Here is a 6,969-nt window from a genome sequence, read left to right as displayed (position 1 = left end):
CTGGTGTATTAGAGTTCTCCAGAGAAACAGCCAATAGGCTATCTAGATATATATGTATTTGGGGGAGAGAAGGATGGGGAGTTTGGGATTAGTACGGGCAAACTATTATGTATAGGATGGACAAAGATCAAGGTCCTACTGTATAGCACAGGGAACTATATTCAGTGTCCTGTGACAAACCATAATGGAAAAGAATATGAAAAAGAATGTGTGTGTGTGCATAACTGAGACACTTTGCTGTACAGCAGAAATTAACATTATAAATCAACTGTGCGTCAATAAAAATTTTTTGAAAGATTTAAAAGGAGACTTATTATAGGAATTGCCTTGTGCCATTATGGAAATCAAGAAGTTCCATAGTTTGCTGTGTGCCAGCTGGCAAACCAAGAGTCCCAGTGGTAGGATTCTGTCCAAGTCCAAAGGCCTGAGAATCAAGGGGAGCAGATGATGTAAGTCCCAGTCCGAGGTCAAAGGCCCAAGAACCAGAAGCTGTAGTATCAGAGCAGAAGGTGGGCATCCAGCTCACAAAGAGAGTGAATTAGCCCTCCTTTCACCTTTTTGTTCCATTGGGCCCCCAATGGATGGGGTGATATCCACCCACACTGGGAGGGCAGTGCACTTTACCGTCTATGGGATCTCCTGCTAATCCTTTCCAAGAAAACCCTGACAGACACACCTAGAAAGAAAGTTTTACCACTTGTCTGGACATCCCTTAGGCCAGACAAGTTGATACATAAAACTAACTGGACTTGAGAACCTCCCTAAACTGCCTCATCCATGAGCTGACTGCTCGTCCACGGGCCATTTGGAGTGAGAACCTGGATGTCTAGGTGCTGAATATCAATAGCCTATGAAAAAATGATCTTTTAGAAATAGTTTGCTACTCTCTTTTTGTCTTGCTTTCTTAATCTTTCTGTTCAAAAAAGCACAGAGCAATAAGCCAAGTCTAAAATGAAATTCTGTCAGAATATTCTCCTCTAGAGTCTAGAGCAATTTCTGTTCTAATTAAGTCATTAGGTTTCACAACTTGAAGCAGTACAAACTGGGTTTTGGCCTTCATTCGATTCAACATTGAGTTTCTGTTATGTGCCCAACACCAGGCGCTTGGAATAACATAAACAAAACATGATCCCTGTCCTTGTGAAGCTTGCAGTCCAGTGAAAGTTGAATTCAGTTCAGTCGCTCAGTCGTGTCCAACCCTTCGAGACCCCATGAATCATAGCACACCCGGCCTCCCTGTTCATCACCAACTTACTCAAACTGATGTCCATTGAGTCAGTGATGCCATCCAGCCATCTCATCCTCTGTCATCCCCTTCTCCTCCTGCCCCCAAATCTCTCCCAGCATCAGCGTCTTTTCCAATGAGTCAACTCTTTTCATGAGGTGGCCAAAGTATTGGAGTTTCAGCTTTAGCATCAGTCCTTCCAATGAACACCCAGGACTAATCTTTAGAATGGACTGGTTGGATCTCCTTCCAGTCCAAGGGACTCTCAAGAGTCTTCTCCAACACCACAGTTCAAAAGCATCAATTCTTCGGCACTCAACTTTCTTCACAGTCCGACTGTCATCCATACATGACTATTGGAAAAACCATAGCCTTGACTAGATGGACCTTTGTTGGCAAAGTAATGTCTCTGCTTTCGAATATGCTATCTAGGTTGGTCATAACTTTCCTTCCAAGGAGTAAGCGTCTTTTAATTTCATGGCTGCAATCACCATCTGCAGTGATTTTGGAGCCCCAAAAAATAAAGTCTGACACTGTTTCCACCGTTTCCCCATCTATTTGCCATGAAGTGATGGGACCAGATGCCATAATCTTAGTTTTCTGAATGTTGAGCTTTAAACCAACTTTTTTACTCTCCTCTTTCACTTTCATCAAGAAGCTTTTTAGTTCCTCTTCACTTTCTGCCATAAGGGTGGTGTCATCTGCATATCTGAGGTTATTGATATTTCTCCTAGCAATCTTGATTCCAGCTTGTGCTTCTTCCAGCCCAGTGTTTCTCATGATGTACTCTGCATAAAAGTTAAATAAGCAGGGTGACAAAATACAGCCTTGACGTACTCCTTTTCCTATTTGGAACCAGTCTGTTGTTCCATATCCAGTTCTAACTGTTGCTTCCTGTCCTGCATATAGGTTTCTCAAGAGCCAGTGAAAGGAGACTAGCAATTAAATACAAAACTTCGTAAGCTTTGTGGTATGGCAGAAGTTGATGAATGCCATAGCGGAAGAAGGTAGAATGGGAATGGGGATCGCGAATCTGGGGGTGGGCTGGGAGGGGCAGTACATAATATTAAAAATGTTTGGTCGGAGTTGGCCTCACTGAAAAGCTGAGATTTAAGCTTAAACGTGAAGGAGGTAAGTTAGCCAGTGTTTGGGGAGAAATCCCTTCATGCTGAGGGGATGGCTACAGCGTAGGCCCTAAGGCAGGCTCCTGCCTGGTGTGCAGTGGAGACCACTGTGGCTGGTGGAAGAAGAGATCACGAAGCTGGATCCATAGAGGGTTGGAGGCCATTGGAAGGACTTTTACTCTGAGGCAGGATCCACTGGAAGGTTTTGAGCAGAGGAAGGGCATGGTCTGACTTACACTGTAAGTGGTGGCCCAGACTAGGAGTAGCAGTGGAAGTAGGGAGAATGGCCAGATTCTAAATATACTCTGACAGCACAGCCAAGATGATTTGGTGAACAACTGATTTTGGAATGTGGATGAGAGGGAAGAAAATTTTTAATGACTTAATTTGGCCTTGGCAACTGAAAGGATGGGAAAGGCTGAAGGTGGAAAAGACCTGAGGTGTGACGATCAGGAATGTTGCTTCCTTTGAGTCTGACATGTCTATGCAGATTCCCCGGGTGGAGGTGTCAGCTGGGCAGTTGGGTATGTGAGTCTCAAATGTGGAGCACGTCTGACCTGGAGTTAGAACTGTCAGCTTTTAGAACTGAAAGTCAGTGGATGGGGCTTCCCTGGTGGTCCAGTTGTTGAGAATCAGCCTGCCAAGGCAGGGGACATGGGTTCAGGTCCTGGTCAGGGAAGCTTCCACATGCTGTGGAGCAACTAAGTCCGTGCAATACAATCAATGAAGCCTGTGTGCCTAGAGCCTGTGTTCCACAGTAAGAGAAGCCACTGCAATGAGGACCCTGAGTTCTGCAACTGGAGAGTGGCCCCTGCCCACAACTAAAGAAAGCCTGCGTGTGTAGCAATAAAGACCCCGTGCAGCCAAAAATGATTTTTTTTTTAAATCAATGAGGAGTGAGTACAGATAGAGAAGAGGACCAAGGTGAAGACAAACAAGGAAGGGAGTGAGAAACCACCAAGGAAACAGGAAGAAACTCAAAGGGGGATTTCATGAAACACAAGTGAAGAAGGTCCATCACGGATGAGATTATCTGTGTCAAACACTAGTGCAAGGTTGCGTCGGATGAAGGCTGAAAACAGATCATTAATTTAGTAACATGGGGGTCACTTGGTGACCTTTGACAGGAGTGGTCTATAAGTAAGCTAATTTATCAAATTAATACTTTATTTTAGCAATTCCTATCCAATTTGTAAAATTCTTTTATTAAACTCCTGGAGTAGAACAAATCTTATTAATTTGTCCAACTAGTAATTTTCCCTGGCAATATTTAAAACTTCCAAACCCATTTTCCACTCACTGGGTATAAGCCTGGTGATTATTATTTATACAAGCCAACTCATTTTTAATTATAGTTCATGTGACATCATCCCTACTATTTCTTACAAGCCCTTTTGGAGCCTCACTTTGCTCTCCTCCCAACTCGGACTTGATAGAACCTACCTCTTTTCCCTTCTCCTCACAGCTGCCTGTGAAAGATCCTTTTTCTTCAATTCTACATTAAACTTGCACCTTTATTATTAAATGGATAATTTCAGTTTCTGCCTGAGACATAGTAGATGTTCAATAAGATGCTTGATGAGTCAATAGAAGAAACAGGGAGAAAGGGAAGGAAGGGAAAAGGAAAGAAAAGAGACTGTCAGTTCTAACTGGAAAATACACAGAGCTCTCAGAAAGAAGGGCAGCAACTTTATTCCTATTTTTCATGTTCTATAAATCTAGAAATATGATCTGCCTAGACAAGCTCCATAAAAGCAATGTATTGATAAAAGGGAGACAAGAAACATCAATAGGAACTTCCCTAGTGGTCCAGTGGTTAAGACTCTGTGCTTCCAATGCAGGGGGCATGGCTTTAATCCCTGGGCAGGGAACTAAGATCCCCTACGTGCCTCATGGCGTGGCCAAAAATATACATATATATACATATATATACATACATATATGTACGTTCTGAGTTGGAAACTGTGGTCAAACTAGTACTAAAACTAGCACTTTTCCAGAGTTCAGTAACCATTAAAAATGAAACCACTTCCCTGGTGGTACAGTGGTTAAGAATCCAGCTGCCAAAGCAGGGGACACAGGTTTGATCCTTGGTCCAGGAAGATGCCACATGCTGGAGAGCAACTAAGCCCATGAGCCACAGCTACTGAGCCTGCACACTGCAGCTACTGAAGTGGGTGTGCCCTAAAGCTGCACACTGCGACGAGAAGCCACCACAAGGAGAAGCTCACGCACTGCGGTGAAGAGCAGTCCCCACTCGCCGCCAACTAGAGAAAGCTCACACACAGCAATGAAGACCCAGTTCAACCACAAACCATTTTTTAAAAAAAGAAACCACTTGAATTTTTTGCACAACGGTCTTCAATCCTAAGAGGTAACATTTCTTCTGTGTATGATGTGAACACCTGTGATCACAGCTCGGCCCCAGTAAATAGTTTATGCTCTAGTCATGCATAAGATAAGGGACGCTATGCAAATCACTGGCCTGGGTTCCAGCTCTGAATGAGAGCTCGTAGTAGTCATTAACTTGTGAGCTTGTTTCCTATCTGTCAAATATAGGACAGTGACCTCTATACTGCTGACCACAAGGTTGTGAAAATCACACGAGGAAACAGTTGAACACATCTTGGAAAATGTGAAAATAAGCAGTGTGACTTGAGACTGCCCTGGCAGGCCAGTGGTTAAGACTCTGCCTTCTGGTGCAGAGCGTGCAGGTTTGATCCCTGGTCGGGGAGTTAAGATTCCACATGGCTCGAGGCCAAAACACCCAAAACATAGAAGCACTATGGTAATACATTCAATAAAGACTTTAAAAATAGTCCACATCAAAAAAAAAAAAAAGCAGTGTGACTTGTGACCAGATGACTCTCCAAATTTGCTGAACCTGATCATAAAGATTCTGAGGGATACAGAGGCAAGAGCCACCACACTATGCCATCAGGACTGAGGCTGACCATTTCCATCTCTGGCATCTCCTGCTCCACTCCTGCCCCAGATCTAGAGTACTGTGCCCTGCTCTGGGAGTGGCAGCCAAGTGGGCCTCCCTAGATGTTGTGAAGAAACACTTGTCTCCACTGAAAGAGAATTGTTCAGTCGCTCAGTCACGTCCAACTCTGTGATCACATGGACTGCAGCAAACCAGGCTTCCCTTTCCTCCACTATCTCCAGGAGTTTGCTCAAATTCATGTCCATTGAGTCAGTGATACCATCCAACCATCTCATCCCCTTTTGCCTCGTTCTCCTCTTGCCTGCAATCTTTCCCAGCCTCAAGTTCTTCTCTAAAGAGTCGGCTCTTCGCATCAGATGGCCAAAGTATTGAAGCTTCCACCTCAGCATTAGTCCTTCCAGTGAATATTCAGGGTTGGTTTCCTTTAGGATTGACTGGTTTGAACCCAATTCTCAATGTTAGTCTGTTTCAGAATGAAAAATGATAGACGTCACAAGGATAGGAAACCACATAACACTGTCACAGCCTTCTGAACCCTGTGCTGGCGCCACTGTATACAGAACTCCTGGAAGAGCTTTTCTGTGGCTGCTTCCAGTGAGTTCAGAATGAGAAAAGCATGGAAGAGTTTAGCTCAGTTGTCAGACTCACCCCCAACACAATAAGGACAGGACTGTGCCTGCTGCTTCTGGGCAGCCAGTGAGAGCTGGGCAGCCTGGGGGCAGGAGGAGGGGCCGTGTGATTGGTGTAAGAGGTTCTCTGTGGGTCTCACGATTCCTCGACAGATCAGACACCCCTGAGCCACATTCAGCATGCACCTCCTGTTCAGGCCGCTTCTCAGGCCTGGTGGTTAGAAACGGAGGGCAGGGGGTTGGATGGAAGCCCTGTCCTCCACCGGTCTGCCGGGCTTGCTCCAGCTCCTACACGCAGGGCGTCGGCCAAGGCTGAGGCGGTTTGCGGAGCTCTCCACAGTCCGGCCTGCTTGGTCCTGCCCACTTTGCAGCACTAAAGCTGTGAAACAGCTTTGAGGAGAGTTGCCAGTGAGAGCTCACAATGGGGAAACAACCGCCCTCTTGTCTGTGGTCTCATTTAAATGTTGCCAAACCTATGTCATAAGCTCTCCTCCAGAAACTCTGATTTGGAAGGAGGTTTGGTTCATCTGGTTTATTTGGCTAAATAATGATCTGATTATTTGACCAAAGTTGATTATTTGGTTAAATTATACATTTTTCAAATCTCTTCTGATGTTAAACCCTTCTGGCCTTTGCTACTTAATTATCCAACAGTGTCCACTCGAGGCTGCCTCTTCTGAAACCTGTGTGTCTTCTTCATTCCCCAGTTTCTCACCAGGGAGTGTATAAAATCTCAAATTTTCAAACCAGCAAGAGTATAAAATCTCAGATTTTCAAAGCATGTTCTGAAATGTCCCTTTTAAGGCCACTGCTCAGAATAAACATGAACCTGGCCTTTTGGATCCTCCCAAACCATTTGTGAAATAGTTCAGAAATAGTTCAGGGACTTCCCTGGTAGTCCAGTGGCTAAGACTCCTCACTCTCAATGCAGGGGACCCAGGTTTAACCCCTGGTCAGGGAACTAGATCCCACATGTCACAGTGAACAGTTCAAAGATCCCGACTAGAAGATCCTGAGTGCCAAAACAAAGACCTGGCACAGCCA

The sequence above is a fragment of the Capricornis sumatraensis genome, chromosome 3, assembly GCF_032405125.1.
Source record: "Capricornis sumatraensis isolate serow.1 chromosome 3, serow.2, whole genome shotgun sequence".
Classification (NCBI taxonomy): Eukaryota; Metazoa; Chordata; class Mammalia; order Artiodactyla; family Bovidae; genus Capricornis; species Capricornis sumatraensis.
Note: the sequence above shows the minus strand (reverse complement) of the source record.